This window comes from Octopus sinensis, linkage group LG3, assembly GCF_006345805.1.
Source record: "Octopus sinensis linkage group LG3, ASM634580v1, whole genome shotgun sequence".
Lineage (NCBI taxonomy): Eukaryota > Metazoa > Mollusca > Cephalopoda > Octopoda > Octopodidae > Octopus > Octopus sinensis.
This window is the reverse complement of record NC_042999.1, coordinates 43325771-43347899: the sequence shown is the minus strand read 5'-3', so window position 1 is coordinate 43347899 and position 22129 is coordinate 43325771. Positions and strand designations below refer to the sequence as shown.

Genomic DNA, 22129 nt, shown 5'->3' with positions numbered 1-22129 from the left:
CCCAGAACCATGTGGTTGGTAAGCAAGCTACTTACCACACAACCACTGCTTTGAAATGTTTAATTGAGCAATCAGAGCCAGTCTTATTTTTTTAAAGTGTGACACTTATCCAGTTGGTCTCTTATGCTAAGCTGATAGTATGAAGCATCAAATAACCAACACCAGTTGTCAAGGGGTGGTAGTAGTCAAATCCAAGGACACAAGCATACTGTGTGGTGGGACTGAACCTGGAACCACCATGTTTGCAAAGTGAACTTCTTAATCATACAGGCATACCTCTAATTAAATTAGTTTTGTGGTTTTTTTTTTTGTGGGTTTTTTTTTTTCATGAAAGAAGAGTGTTATTGTATTGGATTAGTTAGGAATTTTTTGTCCCCCCCCCCCCCACCCCTCCCCGTGCTGTTGCTGCCATTGTAAACAGCACAAAGGAACAAAAGAAAAACAAGGAAAAAAAATATTCTAAACATTTACATACAAACTCAGAAATGAACAATAACAACAAAATCTTAATTGCACAAAAAAAAAAAAAAAGTCTCCAATGACAAACAAACTGTTCATAGAAACAGCGCCAAAGGTAAAAAAAAAAGAATCAAAACAAAAATAAAACTTCTATGCCTACCAAAGTGATTCCAGCTACAGTTTGGCAAAGTGAAAGTGACACACTGTTATAAAAGATAGCCATAATAAACTTGCTTATTAAATTTTCAGTGGAAGAACTAATTAAAACTTTTTGAGTAATATTAAATATTATTAAAGATAAAAATTTTCATTGACTAATGACTCTGTTTCATACAGGTATTTTATAGGTGCAGGTAAAGCTGTGTGATTGGTAAGTTTGCTTCCCAATCACCTGGTTTTGGGTTCAGTTCCACTGAGTGGCATCTTGGGCATCTGCTATAGCTCTGGATGGAATAAAGCTTTGTGAGTGGATTTGGTAGATAGAAGCTGAAAGAAGTCTGTGTGTGTGTATCTGTTATCTTTTACTTATTTCAGTCATTAGACTGCAGTCATTAGACTGCAGTCATTCTGGGGGCACCACCTTGAAGAACTTTTATAGTCAAATGTATTGACCCAGTACTTATCTTTTTTTTTTTAAAGCCTGGTGCTTATTCTATCAGTCTCTTTTGCTGAACTGCTAAGTTACAGGGATGTAAACATACCAACACCGATTGTTAAGCAGTGGTAAGGGACAAATACAGGCACAAATACACACACATGATAGGCTTCTTTCAGTTTCCATCTACCAAATCCATTCACAAGGCTCTGGACAGCCTTAGGCTAAAGTAGAAGTCGCACTTGCTCAAGGTGCCATGCAGTGGGACCGAACCTAGAACATTGTGATTGGTAAGCAAGCTTCATACAGCCATGCCACTGTTTGTGTGTGTGTGTGTGTGTATATATATATATATATATATATATATATATATATATGTGTGTGTGTGTGTGTGCATCCTTGGACATCATGTGACAATTGCAAATATGTGTCACTCTCATACAAGCAGTGTTATTCATATCCAATATTTTGTGGAAACATGTCTGGCCAGGGGGGAAAATATTACCTTATCTGGGAACAGGTAAGGGTTGGCAATAACAAGGGTGTCTGGCCATAGAAAATGTGCCTCATTAAATTCCCTCCTAACCATGCGAGTATAGAAAAGTGAACATTAAAATGATGATGGTATTAATCTCAAAGTAGAATTAATACTATCATAAATTAAATTGTGGGTAATAAATTATTTAAATCTATAGTAAGATAAAAGTGAATAATCTTTCTCAAGAAGATTAAAATGATTGATCAGTGACTATTTATTTTATAGTAGCTTGCATAATAACCTTCATTGAAAATTTAATGCTATAATAGATGGACCTTAACAAGTGATGTGTATAGAATGTGAAAGATTTTTCAAATGAGTAATTTAGTTTGATAATGCTTATGTTATTTAAGGATTTTTACTCTTTATTGTAGAGACCAATAGAATAAGTACTAGGCTTGCAAAGAATAAAACCTAGGGTCGATTTGCTCGACTAAAGGCAGTGCTCCAGCATGGCAACAGTCAGATAACTGAAACAAGTAAAAGAGTCCCATTAGTAAACTCGCAAAGCTATGAAATAATGCATACTTAATTTAAAATGATGTGAATATATAAGCATTATGTATGAAACAGTAATCTGAATATTAAAGGGTTAAGTAATGAAATGAGAAAAAAAGAAAATTCCTTTGTATGTTGTGTGTGTCAATATGGCCTTGCTTTTTGAGCCAAAAAATTAACCTAACTTATATCTACACACACACACGATAGGCTTGTTTCAATATTTTTTTGTATGCCAAATCCATTGCACTGACCTTTGGTCAGCCTGGTACTATAGCAGAAGACACCTGGCCCAAGGTACCATGCAGTGGGTTTGAACCCCAAACTGTGTAATTGGGAAACAAGCTTCTTATTACAAAGCCATTCCTGCACCTGAATAGCAAAAAAAAAAAAAAAAAAAAAAAAAGCCCCCCCCCCCAAGTCAAAATAATAATAAAAAAAAAACATTGTTGCCAACGAAAAAGTAAGCCAAAGGAATGGTAGATAATGGTTTTCTTGAATAGGTCACTAGACAAGATTTCTAATAGAATAATTGATACCTGTCTTTGTAGAATGTTTCCAAATCTAAAGTGATGAAAAATTTCTGGTGAAGACATCATCATCGTATCTTGTTTTAAGATATATTTATTTTCTTGGTTTAATGCCATCTTGCTACATTTCATTTCAACCAAACTGGTCTGTCAGACACCTTGTCTCTCTGATCAGGTTTCTCTCTCCCTCCACCATACGTGAAGAAATCAATATTTTTGGAATTCTCATTTAGTTGTGTGTGTGTGTGTGTGTGTGTGTGTTACATGTTTGTGTTTATATTTACCTAAAATGTTTCACAAATATATATTCTTAAAAATATTTCCCCCTCCTTTTTCCCTTTTTTTTTTCTGGCTTTTGTCTTAAAAAGTAGTATGGGAATATGATTTTGGAAGTATCGAATATATTCTTCTAGTATTCTTGACTCCAGTTTCTAAAATTTTGGTTAATTAATGGTGATTTTTGGATATAATATCAAAAGTTTTCTCCCCACTCTGATTCCCTTTTGTTCAACGGGATTTTGTGAAATAAGAAGAGCATAAATAAGGTTTAAGTAATTTTGAAAGGTTCACCGATCAAGCTTGTGCATGTGTGTGAAGGTTTGTATATTGTGTGTATGTGTCTGTGTCTGATTTTTGTGGATTGTGTATATATGGGTTTGCGAGTGTGTGTGGTTCTGTGTGATATATGCATAGAAATACATTCATAGTGGAAAGAGTTAAAATACTGAAACCACAGAAAAACGATTTTTTTCAAAAAAATAACAAATAACCCATCAAACTATTATTATATTTTGGCAGAAAAAAATGTTTAATGCAACAAACCTCTTTCTCCTTTCCCCTTCTCTCTCTCTCTACTCTCTCTCTCCCATCTTTTTTATTTCATTTTTTTCTCTTTTTTTTAATGACTAAATAAATTTAATGTTTGTTTGTTTCACAAGTGTGTATTTCAATATAACAAACATTCATACAGATTTTAGAAATTCTAACAGCATGATTTTTTTTTTGTTTTTACTGTTTCCTGTATAAAATCATTTTTAATCTGTATCATGGGGAAATTATAATTATTACTATTAAATTAGAAATTGGTAATGATTATCTTCATCACGACCACCATCGTCGTCATCATCATCATAATCACCATCATCAGTGCTATTGTCTTTTAGTTTGCTTCCCAGACTTTTTTCCTTTTTATTATTACATGCTTGCATGCAATATTATATATAAACCTTAGGTAATAGCTCTGTGTTTGTGAGTGTGTGTGGGTGTGGGTATGCAGTGAGAATGGAAAATCATCTATTTCTATAAATGTATATTTCATTTCTTCTACACAGTCTGGAACTCACCCCCTCCACAACAAAGTTTGTGTGTTAGTCTTGTACCATCACCCCATGTCTGCTTGTGGTAGAGATTTAAAAAAAAAAAAATCAGCATTGCTACCACCACCACCACCACCATCATTATCATCGTCATCAATGAAGAAAATAATAATCATTAGAGTGGGGTGGATTTTGTGTTATATATTTTTTGGCATTTTTTTATGTTCCGAGTTCAGATCTCGGCTTGGGTCAATTTTGCTTTCCAGCCTTCCAGGGTTAGTAAAATAAAGAAAACAAAGAACTGGTGTACTGACTATACCCTCCCCTCAAAACTGCTGACTTCATGCCAGTTATTATTGTTATCATCATCATCATTATTATTATTATTATTATTATTATTATTATCATTATTATTATCATTATCATCATCATTATTATTATTATTATTATTATTATTATTATTATTAAGGTGGTGAGCTGGCTGAATTGTTTGCATGCTAGGCAAAATGCTTAGTGGTATTTAGCCTGTAAAGTGTTTTGAATTCAAATTCTGCTGAGGTCGACTTTGCCTTTCATCCCTTTCGGGGTCGATAAATTAAGTACCATTGCAACTCTGGGGTTGATGTAATTGACTAGTTCTGTCCCCCAAAATTTCAGGCCTTGTGCCTTTAGTAGGAAAGGATTATTATTGTTTTTGTTATCAAGGGGGCAAACTGGCAGAAATTGTTAGCATGCTGGATGAAATTCTTAGTGCACCACTTCCCAATGTGGGCGACTTCAACGTACAGGTGGGCGATGGGTGAATTTCTAGAAAATGGTGGGCGATTTGAGATTTTGGCGGGTGATATGAACATTTTGTGGGTGACAATGAATTTTTAAAAATTAAATCTGCATTTACTTATATCTAGGTATGCCTAGAATAAGGATGCACTCGCATGAGATGTCCCTTTGTACTAAAAACATGAACTTGTTTATTGATTGAATATTTTTGTTGCAGTTATTGAGATGCAGCCAAATAGGCCTAGGCCTTAAATCACACTCGACTACAAATTTTTTTTTTTTTTGCTTAATCATATGAAGTCCTGTGTGTAGAATTCAAATGTGCAAAATTTTCCTGAAAACACCGAAAAATAAAAGTTATGAGGGGGTTATATGTTGTGCGTAATTCTGTGGTTTTTCAAGATGTTGACAAAATGTGCAGTCATGCACAAAATGACAGCTTTGAAATCGTGTTTCTTGACTGGGTGAAAATCATCAAACTCTAAACCTCTATAACTTTTTAAAAACATCTTTCTGGAAAAAGTTGAATAACTCCAGCAATTTAGCTTGGAAAGGTACATTAATGTGCCAAATTTAAAATTTTTGATAAACTTAAATTTTTGAAATGCTAGCAGCCAAACAAACTAGATCTGGATTTGCTCCAGTATAGACGTATCATCTGACTCTGCTCTGTTGACATCTTCTCTTTGGGAATACCATACTGCCTTTCTGATGCCATCTGTAGAAATTAATTTTCACTTTACTGATGCCTCCAGTCAAGAAAATTTGTTGACAGTACAGTAGTGATTATTTATCGTTTGGATTTATTCCCTCTCCTCAGAACTGTCAGTTACCACTGTGCCTTCTTTGCCATCAGACATTGACCAACGAAGCAATGAAACCTCCACGCTTGAAGTATCACTTTGATGCAAAGCATTCTGACAAGAAGCACAAGCCTTTTACAACCGAGCGCCTCTTTCAAAAAGCAAACACAAACATTCAACATGCTACTCTGTAAAACTAGTAAACAGGAGAATGATGGGTTGATTGCATCGTACAACATTGCATTAATTGTTGCTAAGTCTGGGAAGTTTCACACAATTGAAGAAACATTACTTTGCCCAGTTATCGAAGAGGTTTTGTCTGCTGTTATGCATGAAAAACCCGATAACATTATGAAGAAGATCCCATTTAGTAATAATTTGATTTCTTGACGCATCGATGAAACTACCAATGATGTCAAACATCAGCTCATTAATATTCTCTAGTGTTCTGAATTTTCTATACAAATATGTGTGTCTGTGTTTGTGCCCCCCCCCCTTAACATTGCTTGACAACCGATGGTGGTGTGCTTATGTCCCCCGTAACTTAGCGGTTTGGCAAAAGAGACCGATAGAATAAGTAATAGGCTTACAAAGAATAAGTCCTGGAGTCAATTTGTTCGACTAAAGGTGGTGCTCCAGCATGGCTGCAGTCAAATGACTGAAACAAGTAAAAGAGGATGAATCAACTGTTATGAACAATCAATGTTTGATGATGGTATATGTTCCGCATTTCAGTGAAGACCTTCAACCTTGTGGGGAAATGCTGTTCAGAGAGAAATTGCTGCTTGATTAAAGAGGTGCAACTATTTTTCACACTCTCAAGTCTTTCCTTTTTGAACATAATGTCCCACTCAGTAATATTCTTGCCTGTGTTTCTGATGGAATCCTTTCATTGATAGGAAGATACAGAGGTTCTTTTATCTGTCCTAAAGCGCGAAATTTCCCACCAGATACTAAGTGTTCATTGCTTGTTACACCGGCAGCATTTAGTGGCAAAAAATATGAACGGTAGGTTGAATGATGTGCTACAGTTAGTTATCAAGACTGTGAGCAAATTGAAGTCCAGTCCCTTGTCTGATAAAATTTTGTGTCAACTCTGTCTGAGAAATAATGAGGATCATACTAAACTCTTATACCATACTGAAGTCTGGTGGCTGTCAAAAGGAAACTGTGTTTTACGCTTTGTTAAACTGTTTCATATAATCATATCTTTCTTTAAAGATACTCCACTATCTGCTTTGTTGATGGCGATATCATTTTTCTTTGTGATATATTCACAAAATTAAATGATTTGAATAAGTTATTGCAAGGAAACAGAAAAACTCTCGCTGACTGTAAATCATTTATCATTAACTTCGCTTCGAAATTGTTGTTGTATAAGACTAACTTTTCAAAATGTCAATTCCATCAATTTCCACAACTTGATTCTTTGAAAGATGAATTAGTTGATGAGGATTTAACTACATATTGCAGTTATTTACAATCATTGCACAATGACATGGTGGAGCGATTTGAAGATGTTATTGCACCGAATATTCCAAATTGGTATAGCGATCCGTTTGAGGTTGATGCAGTTGATTGTAAGGAATTGATAGAATTACAAAATGACAATGATGCCACAATGCGATACCAGCAGAGTGTATTGAATTCTTACCTCAGTCTGTAGAAACATCTGAAATTATTTTTGTTTGCCTTCCCTACCTCATACCTGGTTGAATCTGGTTTTAATCATATTGGGACTTTTACTTTCCCATAAAAGAATTGGACTGGATGTGACACGACGAAGAGACTTGCAGCTAATGTTGACAAGTTTGAAACCAAATGTACATGCACTAGTTGCATTGCACCGGACACATGGTTCTCATTAAAAAGTTTTACTCTTTTCCTTTATAATACAGTCATTAATTATTTTTGCATTGGTAGTTCTGTTCAATGGTTTATTTGGGGAAAATGAAAACCAGTGTAAAAGAAAGCACAGGTTTCCAGAAGTTAGTCTGAAAAATATAGAGTTAACGTCAGAATTTTATTGACACTAATGGCAAAACTAAACCAACAATAAGGGATTTGTAAACAACCGCATATTTAGTACAAACAGCACTAACAGGGCAATGAGTCTACGATATAGTGTGTGTGTCAAATGATACAGGAGGGGGGATTTTGTGTTGGTGGGGGAACATTGTATCAGTTTTTTTTTTATGCAGGTGGGCGATGGAGCATTTTTTGGCTGATAGGTGGGCGATATTATTATTTGGTGTGAAAAGTTTTGGGGAAACACTGGCTTAGCAGTATTTCACCCGTCATTACATTCTGAGTTCGAATTCTGCCACAGTCTACTTTGCCTTTCATCCTTTTGGGGGTCGATTAAATAAAGATGTGTGACGAAAGATTTTCAGACAATGGACATGAGTTAGAATAAGAACAGTGAAGAACAAATATATCCGTGTGTTTATTTGGCAAAAAAACTAAAAAAACCCCAAAAAGACCATCTCGAGATACAATATGTTTCAACACACCGTTTCACTTCAGGAATCTTACAACACAAATTCATAAGTGTATATGTATGTATTTGTGTGTGTGTGTATATATATATATATATATATATATATATATATATATATATAGTTAATCCAAACAAGAAAACAAAAACAAAAAAACAACGCAAGGACATGGAACAAATAAAGTATTATTGGACACTCAGGAAAGAAGATATATATATATATAATATATATATATATATAAACAAGTCAAATTGCGATAAAATAAATATATATATATATATATATATATATATATATATATATATATATATATATATATATATATATATAGTCCAACCCATGCTAGCATGGAGAACGGACGTTAAACGATGATGATATATATATATACGCACACACACACAGATATATAAAATTCCTTTTTGGAACGGTGAACCTTGAAACAGATAAAGTTATAAATATTAGTGCTTAAATATTGAGTTAACACATGCACACTCTCACATGTATGTTCACACACACAAACACACTGCATTGTTTCTGTCTTTAAGGCTGTTGAAGATTTGGCTGATATTTCTAGCAAGTCGAGGGTACCAGTGGGGAGGTGGTGTTTTTTTCTTTTTTAATGTTATTACTGTTGGTATTGCTGGTGGTGATAGGTGAATTAGGGAGTGTAAATAGAGAGGTAGAAAGCGACATGATGCAGGGGGGTGGGGGAGGCTATTTAGAGAAAGGAGTGAAAGAGCCGTTTAGTGAACAGGAGACTGAAAAGAATAAATCTTGTGGAAAATAAAACAAGCTTGTCATTGAGAGAGTTACATTGCTAGGAGATGCTGACTTGTGTATCTGTTACCATAGCAACCGATTGGTGCCTGCCTGCTGCTGGTGTTTTCCTACAGAAAAATGTTACACATTTTCTCTATCACCTTCCTCTACCATCCTTCCTCTCTATATCTATTCTGCGTGTATGTCGATGTATAGGTGCATGTGTGCGTGTATATATATATATATATCATCATTCAGCTTGTATATGTGTAAGTTTTCTCCAAGACCCCTACCCACAAAAAAAAAAAGGAGCATGACAGTAAAGGCAAGGGTTATTGCATTTATGCTAAACCCACCATAAATAGTTATTGTTGTCGTTATAGTGATGATGGTGGCGGCTGTCTGTTGGATGGTTGGTTTGTTTTTGTGTGAGTTGGGATTAGCAGACCCTGATAGAGGGTGGGTGTAAGAAGTGGTGGTGGTGGTATTGAGGGTTCATGTCTGTGGGGTGGGTAGTAAGTGTGGAAGGCAAAGGTCTTTGTTTGTTGCATGGCATGGGTGGGTAGGTAGTTGATAATACTCTGTGTGCCTGGCCAAGACATTTACAAGAAAAGCTGGTGGGTGGGGGGGGGGTAAAGGAGAAAAATCTCCATGGATGGTGCTGATGATGGTTGCAAGAGTTGTATCAGTTCCTAATATGTACTTAAAAAAAAACAAACAAAAACATAAAACAGTCACTGGTGCATATAAGACAATATAACTTGGTTGTTGTTGGTTTATTAATTCTAATGAAATGGTCTGATGAGAACTTTGGTTTGTGTGGGGAATTTTACCTTCAGAGTATGATGAGGCATTATTTCTTGGTTGGGATGATGATGATGGTGGTGGTAGTGCCATTTTTTTTTCTTCTTTTTATTCCTCTTTTGTATGTAAAACTGTCTTTGTAATGTTTCCCTTTTGTGAACCCCTGTTGGCAAATAAAAGATATTTTCTTGTAGCCCTTTTACTTTCTATGTTCGAATCTCACTGGAGTCAACTGTATCCTTCAGTGATCGATAAAATAAGTTTCAAGTGCTGGTGTGATATTATCAGTTATATATTCCCACATTTCAAAGTACCATGTTATTAAATCACTTAGAAGCATTATTGGCATTGGGTTAACGGCATTTCATATGACACCTCATGTATTGAGCTCAAATCATGCCAAGGGCAATATTACCTTTCATCCTTTTGGAATTGATAGAATAAAGTACCACTGACCGCCCAGTCGAATACAAGGGCTCACTATAATTGGTTCCCCTTCCCCTCAAAATTGCTGGCCTTGCACCAAAATTATAAGGAATTACCAGTATTATTACTTAAAATTGTTAGAGCATCACAAACTAACTACTTTGTGGTATTTGCTCCAGCTTTTTACATTCTTACTTCAAATACTACTGAGGTCAACGCTGCCTTGCATCCTTTTTGGGATTGATAAAATAAAGGACCACTTAAGCACTGGGTTTGATGTAAGTGATCAGTCCACCCGAATCCAATTTCAAGCCTTGTTCTTACAAAAAAAAAAAAAGACTTGTAGTAATAATTAATAATGATTATAATAATAATTACTATTATTGTTGTTGTTATTATGTAGAGTGGAAAGCTGGCAGAATCATTAGCATGTTGGGGCAAAATGCTTAGTAGAATTTTGTCCATCCTTACATTCTGAGTTCAAATTATGCCGAGGTTGACTTTACCATTTATCCTTTCGGTGTTGATAAAATAAGTACCAGTTGAGTACTGGGTTCGATGTAATTGACTATCCCCCCTCCCAAATTTCAGTGCCTATAGTAGATAGGATTTTTATTATCATTATTATTATTATTATTATTATTATTATTATTATTAATGATTTGTAGGTATGTGATACTTTGTTATGCAATCAAAATATACTATAAAGTATACTAAATGTTTTTATCACTACTACATTCTACCTTAACAAAATTATTATTATTATCATTATTATTATTGATGATGATGATGCACATTGAGTGTCAGTGAGTGGAGGGAAGCTCCTTGGAAAACCAAGTTCAAGGCTTCGGTTTTAACTTCCCAGGTTATTTTATGTCACTTCACTTCAGTTATATTGTCTGCTAGTTCTTTTGGGAATGCCATCAACATCACAGCTTAGCACCTCTCTCTTCCTTTTGTACATTTCAGATATCTCTATCCTAATGTATATGTAACCAATATTACATAGTATATAAACGTATCCTATATATATATATATATATATATATATATATATATATATATATATATATAGATAGATATAGATATATTTATGTGGCATATCCTACATGCACACACTCAGGCAGACATGTATGTATGTATTATATAATATTTATGTATAAATTGTATATCTATATATACACAATGCAATGTTTATATACACATACAAATATTATATGAATGTGTATGTTAAAAAAATCAGTCCTAAGTGTCATTTTTCAACAATCTTGTTTGTTGTTGTTTCAGCTCCATCCCTGCCTTTTAACTTTAGTTCCTGTTGTTATTGATGCTGTTGTTGTTATTAAATTCTTCAATCTACAGTCAAACCCAGTTGTTTTAATTCGTATCTCCCACCACCTCTCGTTAATGAACAAGAAATAGTGTCTCTTTGCGCCTTCTCTTATTCCATCTCTTCGTCATCACTGTGAGAGCCCTCCCTCCCTCTGTTTCGCTCTCTCTCTGTGTCTCTCTCTCTCCCTTTTCATCTACATTCACGTGTTCTTGTTCGTTCTTCTAGCAGAAATTTTTCCTACTACCACTGCTTTTGGATACCATGACAACCAGTTTGGTAGGAATCTTTCCTCTGCCGGGGATTTTTCTGTTACTCTTTTTCTCTCATCTTCTGTGTGATATTTCTCTGTATATGTGTGTGTCTCTTCTACGACAGCGTGGGGAGCTTTTTTACTGTGTGAAGAAAATCTAGTCATGTTGGTCCAGGTCAGTATATTAATGGCATCGGCTTTGGCATCATTTCTTTGACCAAATTGATTGATTCCATCTGTTTTTGTTTTATTTTTTTAATCTTTTTTGTTTTGTTTTGCATTATTGGAATTGTTTATTATTGTTATTGTTGTTATTATTGGTTTGGATGTTCTGTCTCGATTGGTACTTGCTCTGTCATCTGCCAGAATTGAAAGATAGCAAGGGAGAAGTTTTCATCTGTATGTACACGAGAGAAGAAGAAGGGAGGGTAAAAAGGAAAACAAGTGATGTGTCTGCATGTGTGTGTGTGTGTGTACATGAAATGGAATTAGTGTATAACAGAATTTGTGTATATGCATGTTTGTGCATATATAGTTCTGTATGTTGTCTTTGTTTAGCCCCAGGTCAGCTGTGATTGAGCAGGCTATGATCTAAGGCATTTCCTCTATAACCATCCTGTCTTCTATGTGTGTCTGTGACTTCGTTATCCAATGTGTCCTATGGAGGTAGAGTGTGATTAAGATTTGGGTGTTATTTCTAGCAGATTGAGTAATCATGTAGAGTTTCCTTTGATTCACATGCTTGTGTTTCTATATTAAGACAGTGCCCTAGATGTCAATAATATATATATATATATATATATATATATATATATATATATATATATATATATATATGACAATCTGTGTATGTGTGTGTGTGCATGAGATAATTAGGCCATATGTATGTACACGACAATATGTGTATGTGTGAAAGAGAGGGTGTGTTTAACTGACATAAATAGCTGTGTGTGTGTGTGTATGTTTATGTATATGATAGAATTACAGTAAATCTAGTTGTCTGAAACTGATGAAGATATAAAGACATGTTACATATGTATATATGGGTGATCAACCCAAGACTAGAAGGAGAGATAGAGAAAGAAAGAGAGAGACTGACTGACTGTTAGAATTGATGGATGTTGATAGAGTAATATGTATTGAAATTTCTCAGTTGTTTTTGGTGGGGTGAGAGGGGGAATGTCAGTAAACAAAATAAAGCAAAAAAAAAAGAATCTGAAGTAGAACAGAACCAATAATTAATCCCCCCCCCCTCCGTGAACAAAACAGGAAGGTGAAGGACAGACACATCGCAGTTTTGGAAATCACTGTTGATGTTAATTTTTCTCTCTCTCCATTGGAACTCACTTAAACTTTTTTTTTTTCCTACTAATGTGACATCTGCTACCAGCTTGGTTTACTTACTTTGTTATTGTTGCTGTGCTGTTTAGCCCTGTGTCAGCTCCATTAGAGCAGACCTATGAATAAAGAGTGCTTCAGAAATGACAACCTCATTTTCTCTTTCTCTCTCTCTTAATAAACAAGCTGTAGGAGTGATTTGAAGAAGACAGGGATGCTATTTTTAGCAGGTTGAGTAGCCACCTTAAGATCTTTGGTTCATAAAAGTGCTGCTGTTGTTGATGTTATTTTGCATTATGTTAGCACTCTAAGAGCAGATCTATATGATCAGAAATGTTCCAGTTATGACTGTATAATCCTTTTATTCCTTTGGCAAAGTGTATTTAGGACTGCAGTATCCAATAGTTTGTTCTAAATATAACACATGGCAGGGAATTTGGAAAAATTGCCTTAATTTAACTGCCCCCTCTCTTTTCCTTTTGTACTTCATTAATTTCTGCATTAAAATCTTGCCAGGCCCAGTGATGCCTTTTACTTTTTTTTCTACAAACTGTGGTTTATATGGCTGGGTGTTGATGAAATATTACACTATTTGAGTGCTAGGGGCCAGTGTAAATCAGCTCATCTTCTCTCTCCCTATTAAATATATAGCTCTTTGTCTATGTTAAAAATCATTGATTCTTTATTATGTAAAAGAAAAAAACAAAAAAAACTAAGAACCACCACATGCAGAAGTTTTAGCATGGGAAAGAAAACAAATTGTTAAACTAATAATGGTGAAAGTTCCACATTCTCCATTTCCCTTTCCTTCTTTTGTACATATTTCAATCATTATAATCATACTTTTTTTTCCTTGTTTTGATTGATTTGAAGGATTCAGCTGTGGATCTCACCACTTGTTGCAATACATGATCACGAGGCCATGTGTCTTAGAATAGATTTCACTATTTCTTAGGTTTTTCTTGATTTTCCTCTTCTACAGTTTTTTCACCTTGGATTGCAAAGCATTTTTTTAAAACTCACCTCTCTTCTTTCATATACATCATGTTTTTACTTACTGTGTCTGTTGGAAAGGTCAGTACCTCTGGTCTTCACAAGTCCTCCGAAGCCAGTGAAATTGGTGCCATTAATGTTTCCCTTCAACCATTGCAAGCCAACATCTGGAGGAAATGCATGAGTGCAGAGAGAGAGAGAGAGAGAGAGAGAGAGAGAGAGAGAGAGAGAGTTCCAAGGGCCTATGTTCCTGGAGAGATGGATTGGGTGGAGTGATTAGTGCAGGGCCTAAGAATGGTTGAGCATTAGGTTGATGAGAAGAGGAAGGTCAAATTTGTTAGATATGTCTAAGGCAGCCCTGAAGAGCAGAGGACTCAATACCAGTTGTAGAGAAGATAAAGAGAGGAGACAGTATGCTTATGAACCAGGGGTTGGAGCCAATATCTGTGAGGGACTTTATGCAAGTTTTGTGGTTGATCCTTTATTTGGATGCACAGTTTGATGTCTATGTGCAGTAGTAGCACTGATTCAAATGTGAGAGCTCACCCAAGCTTTGTAGTATAGTCATTAATTATTCAGGATTGAAGTATCTTTTGGCTCTGAAGAGAAGAGCCAGTTGTTGGGATGTGACCCTAGCGATGTTAAAGATGTGCCTTCACCAGGTGAGATCCTCAGTGATAGTGAGGCCTAATATTCATGAGGGTTCAACTCGTGTAGTGTAATGATGTTTTCTTGATTTATGTAGCATTTGTGTTTTCTTGTTGTTGAGAGAAGATTAGCATATTCCCATTTCAAAGACTCTGTTAATGGAATTGGTGTTGGATAGGCATATGGTATCCAGGTTGTATGTAGATGTTGCATAACTTTGGAAGATAAAGAAAGAATGAAGGATAGTGTTATCTGTGTTGGGGAGAGGAAACTATTGACCACTTCTAGGGAGCCTTCTGAGCATTTGAAAGAATTGTTTTCTTTGAGTGCTCTTACTGCTAACTTTTTGTGTATCTGTTGCATGCTAAGTCTTTTTTTTCTGATAGTCTGTCTATGATCCCACTGCATCACTTACGAAATCATAAATTGCTTTTGGTATACAGTACAGAGCTCAGGACTACTTGTTTTCTTGCAAATGGTCATATCCCCTAGTGGCAGTAGGATCCTGAGCTGGCAGACACGTTAGCACGCCGGGTGAAATGCTTAGCGGTATTTCATCTGTCGTTACGTTCTGAGTTCAAATTCCGCCGAGGTTGACTTTGCCTTTCATCCTTTCGGGGTCGATAAATAAAGTACCAGTTTCGCACTGGGGGCGATATAATCGACTCAATCCCTTCATCTGTCCTTGTTTGTCCCCTCTATGTTTAGCCCCTTGTGGGCAGTAAAGAAATACTCTTCTCTTGCTAAAATGTTTGCCTTTGCTAGATTTACTTTGAGGATTCCTGATTGAAGATTTTGCTTCCATGTTTGAAATTTCTTTTCTAATACTTCAACAGCTTTGGCTACTAAAACTATGTTATTGGTGTATAGGAGTTCTCGTGGATAACCGGTCTTAAACTCTACTGTTATGGCCTGGAGAATTATAATAAACAGGAGGGGGCTGATATTTAGGCTTTGATGGACAAACGCCTTATCTGATTTTCATCTTGCTGACAGCATCTCATCATGGCTTGCCTTACTCCCACAAACCATTCATCTATGCCTAGTTTCCTTATTACCTGCAGTACAACAGTGTATGTTACCTGGACAGAGGCAGTTTTCTGGTCAGAAAGGTAGATTTTGTGACATAGTCTTAGTTAAGAACTTGTAGTTAACTTACCAAGAATAAAGCATCAGTGGTAAACCTGAAAACCGATATCATATGTCAGTTCTCTTCCTATGCTCTTTTTGTTGCTTTCATAACTTGGGGGCCATCAGTTTGATACCTTCATAGTTGCTTCTTTCCAGATCATTGTCTTTGCTTATGTTGATGATAATATGTCAGTTATTTAGGTGTCACCTTGAACTACATGATTGTCCATGTGAATGACTAGCACATGCCCAACAATTTATTGCCCTGTTGCTTTTCCTTCTTTTATATCCTTTGCTGTACTTAGAACTACAACTAACCCATGCTAGCATGGAAAGTGGACGTTAAACGATAATGATGATGATGATGATGATGATATAACAAACCATAACCCAATATCACCATTCACTGCAAATTGAAATTACTATCACTGAAACTAATGAAATCACCACTCAGTGCAAACTGATATCACTAAAAATACTACTACTATTCATTGTAAATTAAGGATATCACCACTCAGTGTAAACTAAAGATATTTGCATCCATTGTAAACTCATGATATTGATACTCATTGTAAACTCATGACATCAATGCTCATTGTAAGCTAAGGATATCACCACTCAAATGTAAGCTAATGATATCACCACTCAGTGTAAGGTAAAGATCACCACTTACTGTAAACAGATATCACCACTCAGTGTAAGCTAATGATATCATCACTCCCTATAAACTGTCACCAGCTTAGTTTAATGCTCTTTTTCCATCTCTCTCTCTCCCTTCCCTTCCTCTCCCCTTTCTCTGGCTTTGTTATCAAGCAAATTAAGCAGATTATTTTAGTAAGTTACTCACATCACACAACACAGGACTGGTATTGAGATGTAAATTAAAACTCTGGAATCTGCCAGTGTGACCTGTAGTGACACACTTCTTATCTAGAGGGTGAGAAAGGTGGAGTGGGGGTGGGGGACTTAGTGGTGGCAGATTTTGTTTACGAGGAGACAAACACGCTAGTTGTTGAGCAAGTGTGAAATAGTTGTTAGGATTTACGCTTATACTTAATTTATGAGATCAACATAATGCATTTTTTCGAGAAGAGCGAGACCATTGATTTGTGTTGCAAGAACGGCGGGACCATTGTTTTGTGTTGTAAGATGACTGGGATCATTACATCATAATGTTGGAAGAATGGTTATGTTGCAGTGTGAAGGCTTGTAAAACAGTCTTAGTGCAAGAAGGTTGTGACTTTTGCATGATATTGCAAGAAGGCTGTGAGTTCCTTGTGTTGTATGAAAACTGGTTTTGAGGTGTTACAGGCTAGCAATTTTGCAAGAATTTCTGCTATGTTTCATGAAGGTTTTTCAAATTCTTATGCAAAAGCCAAAGAACCAGTCACCCAATGAAGATAAATCAGCCAGCTGTCAGGAGTAGATGACAAAATGGTCTGGAAAATTTACCTGTCTTTAAATTTTCATCCCTTTGATTAGATATAACCACTCTTATCTGATTCGTACTATGGAAACTTGAATTAGGAATTAGGTCTAAAATCTCCTCTTGAACCCAGATCAACTTTAACCTTAGCAGGAATAGTAATGTTTATTTTATTGATTCCTAGTGGATGAATGATTACATTTGAAAACAAAATTTAACCTCATGAACTAGAAAGGATGCTCAATACAGTTGTTTGGCTTTCTTGGAGGAAATAGCTAAATCTCCTTCATTCACACCCAAACATCTTGAAACAGAGAAGGAAGGACATACATATAGTCTGTTTGAAACAAATGATGGGGGTAGTCACAGTTTGAATGCTTTTGATCATGGATTTATTCAATAAAGATTTACCTGGGACTAAACAACAGCACAAATGAAAGATAGGGAATTTCTACATGATTATCTGACTTGTTAGTAAAATGCCAAATAATCTTTAATATCTCACTTAATGGTCCTTCCTTTTTTTTAAAAGGATTTGTAGGATTGAGAAACAACAAGCTGGTTGGCATTAGTGCCTTTGATAATGGGTCTACTTGATCAGGGTAGAATTATCACAACAATAATAACCTATCATAACAACAACAAAAAATCATGCATACCAATGAGAAGGCCTCTTCACATACTTGGAGATGGCAAGCACGTTCCTTCAATAAACCCTTTTGACTTTTACTGGAATACAGTACACTTTGTAATCTCCTGATATACAATTTATGTAGTTACTAATATACAACAAGATGGGATGGTTATAGTTGGTGTGCTTTGTTCATGGTTTTATTCCAGACGGGGCAAACCCGGAGCTAAGCAACAACAATCATTTGCTAGAGATAGCTGCCATATTTCCTTAAGCACACCTCATCAAAAATGAAGGAAAGCATATCATGTTGTCTTGATATTAAAAAAGTCAATGTATGGTTACTACTGAATTGTATCTGATCATAAGATCTGCTTCACCTGCTGTGAACCAATGAAAGATCCCCCTACGTAGTCATTCAAACTCCTACTAATAAAAGAATGTGGTAAAGATTAATTCTGACCTGTTATTTTTTTCCCCTTTTTTCTTTATGAAATGGATTTCTCATTTGAAGGAAGATGGTTCAATATTGGAGTTGGTTCATTAACTAAATCCAATGAACTAACAGAATAACGAGCATGATACTTAGATATATTGAATATAAAGATGAAAATTAACCAACGAAGCAAATATTTAGATTTAACCTTTCGTTACTAACCCATCTTTTAATCACTTTTAATCCCATCTTATAAATCCAGTCACCCACTCCAGAACTACCCATGTGCAAAGTGCTAAAATTACATCACTGATAGTAGGAAATTTTTGCAATTAGAAACTCCATTATAGTTTTACATAAGAATGAATGAATTTTCCTCTTAAAATTATATTTCAAACAGCAGCTTAATATGGTGTTCTAATATAATTTTTACTTTTATTGTGGTTTTACTAAACTTTTTCAAAATCTGGATTATTTTGAAAAATAATCACTTAAAAATATAGAGGAAGTATATAAGAAATATAGCCACAAAAATGGCTTAACTAAAACATATATAAAATGAGGCTCTGTGACAGTCATATTCTCTCATTTAATACCTGTATTCATATTTTATACCTGCTTTCCATATTGGTTTATGTTGGCTGAGTCGCCACAATCTAAGTTAGCTCTCAGTCAGAATTACAGCCCTACTAGATTGGCCAGGGGCCATGTTTTGTTTTGGTATGGTTTCTATAACTACATATCCTTCCCAATACCGGCTACTTTGCAGAGTGTATGAGGTGCATTTTATCATAGCATTAGTACAAGAGAGGTTTGTCACATTTTCAACTGGACAGACATGAGTGAATGATTGTAAATTAGTTGATAAACAAATGGAGAAAACATAGGGTCAAGACAGAGTTTACTGGTACATTTTATCCCACACAATAATAATTCTGGACATGCTTCAGCCTTATTAGACCTCACCAGCAAAGAGTAGTGTTTGATTAATACCCATATTAATGAGGTTGCCTTGTACCCTCAAAAAAATGGGACCATACTATGTTATGTTCATTGGGGGCAAAAGAACCAACGGAAGAGATGATATTTGGAGATGATGAACTAAATAGAAAGCGAGAAAGAAGCTGTAATACGAGGAGATGGAGAACGAAGTGATAAAAGTGACAATGTGGAAGAGGAAAGGGCATTCAGTGACCTGTTGAATGAAAACAGCTGTCAGTTTAAGATGTAACCGTGGGAAATGTTATATGTGTAGGAAATATGAGCACCTTAAATTGGCCAAGAATACACTGATGGAGAAATTGTTTAAAGGGTAAACAATAACAGGCAATGAGATATTAAACTAGATTTGTGTGAACCTAATGTGGGAGAAGTAGGAGAGATAATGTATTTCTTTACTTCAAAAGTAAACAGAAATTTACTTAGAGTTTTAACCCATAGACATTTAAACTGGCCACGTCTGGCCTCTCACACCTACTGTACAATGTCATTCTAAACATAAACAGTCATATTATTGGATTCTCGAAGCTACAAGATAATGCATGATTAATTCAAAAGAATGTGAATAAATAAGAATTTCATTTGACAAAATAATCTGAATGCTAAAGGCCAAGTTAAACATAGGTGTATGTATGGCTATGTAATTTAGAAATTAATCAAACACTACTCTTTGCTGGTGAGGTCTAATAAGACTGAAGCATGTCCAGAATTATTATTGTGTTGGATAAAGACCAGATGAATTTAATATTAGCCTTGAGCTAATTTTTTCCTCCCCTCACTTTATTCATGATTCCAGTTTTAGTTAACTTTGCTAACCATCCTTATGGAGGGCAGTTGATAAAATAAGTACCAGTCAAGTACTGAGGTTTGATTTAATTTACCTGTTTTCTTCCCCCAAAATTTGAGCTCATGTCAGTTGTTATCTTCATCATCATTCCATATAACACTCTATGGTAACCCCACCTATCACTTTTCGTAATTTATCCTTGTAAATGTTTCCTTTGCCTCCATCTGTGGACATTGTAGCAAATAAAAGAAATTATACTTATTATCTCTTCATTTTGGTGGAGGTGGGGAAAGGGAGAGCATGCTACAATTGTTTTAAATGGTGAATTTGAATGACTGGTGTTTTGTTTCACTGACCCAGGAAGGTCAAAAGGAAAAGCTAACCCTGGTGAGATAGGAACTCAGTGCATAAAATTAATAACAACAACAATAATAATACTAATAATAATCCTTTCTATTAAAGGCACAAGTACTGAAATTTTAGAGGAGGGGACTAGTTGATTACATTGACCCCAGTGTTTCACTGGTACTTAATCTCTTGACCCCAAAAGGATGAAAGGCAAAGTGGAATTCAATGCCTCTTCCACATTGTCACTTTTATCACTTTATGTTCTATCCCATCTTATAGTTTCTTTCTCACTTTGTATTTAGTTCATCATCTCTAAATTTCATCTTTTCTGTTGGTTCTTTTGCTCCCAATGAACATAATATAGTAAGATCCCATTTTTAAGGGTACAAGGCAACCTCATTAATATGGGTATAACCGTAAAATGCACCAGTGCATTCTGTAAATTAGCTGATAAGTAGAGAAAACATAGGGTCAAGACAATTATTCAGTCTTGCCTGTCCAGTTGAAAACATGACAACCTCTCTAGTGTTGGTGCTATGGTAAAATGCACTTCATACACTCTTATGAGTTAGTGCTGGTGACATGTTAAAAGCATCCAGTCCACACTGAAATATGGTTGGCATCTGGAAGGGCATCCACCTGTAAAAATCTTGCCAAAACTAAGTTCACCTGTGCTAGTGTCATGTAAAAAGCACTGGGTCCACTCAGCAGAGTGGTTGGTATTAGGAATGGCATCCAACCATAAAATCCCTGCCAAAATAGACACAGTAGCTTTGAGTACATTTTCTACCTGGCCAGCTCCTGTCAACCATCCTACCCAAGCATACATAGATGATGGACGTTAAATGATAATAATGGTGATGGTGATGCGCACAACAGATTTAACTGTTGGAGAGGCTATTGAAAGTGCGGGTAAAATTAATCCCTGTAGTTACAGGTGCAATAGGAAATATCCCTAAAAATTTGAACAGATGGATAGAGGAAATAGGCATAAAATCTGGTTTGGGGCAGCTCCAGAGAACGATATGATCAGGCACAGTTAGGATACTTAAGAAGGTTCTTGGCATCTAAGGTTACATGTTGTAGCGCAATGTTAGGAATCTTTATTATTATTAATTATTATTATTATTATTATTAATAATTATTAATATTATTAATTATTATTAATAATTATTAATATTATTAATATTATTAAGACAGTGAGCTGACAGAATCAGTAGCATGCTAGATGAAATGTTTAGCAGTATTTCACCTGTTGCTCCGTTCTGAGTTCAAATTCTGCCAAGGTCAACTTTGCCTTTCATCCTTTTGGGGTCAAAAAATTAAGTACCAGTGAAATACTGGGGTCCATATAATCAACTAGTCCTCTCCCAGTCCTTGTGCCTTCAGTAGAAAGGATTATTATGATTATTATTATTAAGGTGGCGAGCTGGCAGAATCGTTCGCATGCCAGGCTAAAAGCTTAGCGTCCTTACATTCTGAGTTCCATCTTTACATTCTCAGTTCAAATTCTACTTAGGTTGACTTTGACTTTCATCCTTTTGGGGGTCAATAGATTAAGTACTAGTGAAACACTGGGGTCAATATAATCAACTAGTCCCCTCCCTTAAAATTTCAGTCCTTGCACATTTAGTAAAAAGGACTACTACTACTACTACTACCACCACCACCACCACCACTACCACCACCACCACCACCACCACTACTACTAGCTGGCAGAATTGTTGGCACGCCAGGCAAAATGTTTTTGTTTGTCCATACGTTCTGAGTTCAAATTCCACTGAGGTTGACTTTGCCTTTCAT

The 22129-nt window shown here is 35.6% G+C and overlaps 1 protein-coding gene across 4 annotated transcripts in view; it reads left to right on the top strand.

The window, feature by feature from the left end:
- The window catches only part of LOC115209221 (forkhead box protein N3), a 418284-nt gene that overhangs the window by 124978 nt on the left and 271177 nt on the right, over positions 1 to 22129 (top strand). Inside the window, exon 1 of one of the 4 annotated variants that reach the window (XM_036500949.1) lies at positions 11373 to 11615. The exons of 2 other annotated variants lie outside the window; for them this stretch is intronic. The gene's annotated coding sequence lies outside the window, so the exon portion shown is untranslated. Of the gene's footprint in view, positions 1 to 11372; positions 11616 to 11671; positions 11765 to 22129 lie in introns of those variants that run through there. One more of the 4 variants, XM_036500950.1, reaches the window with a different exon arrangement.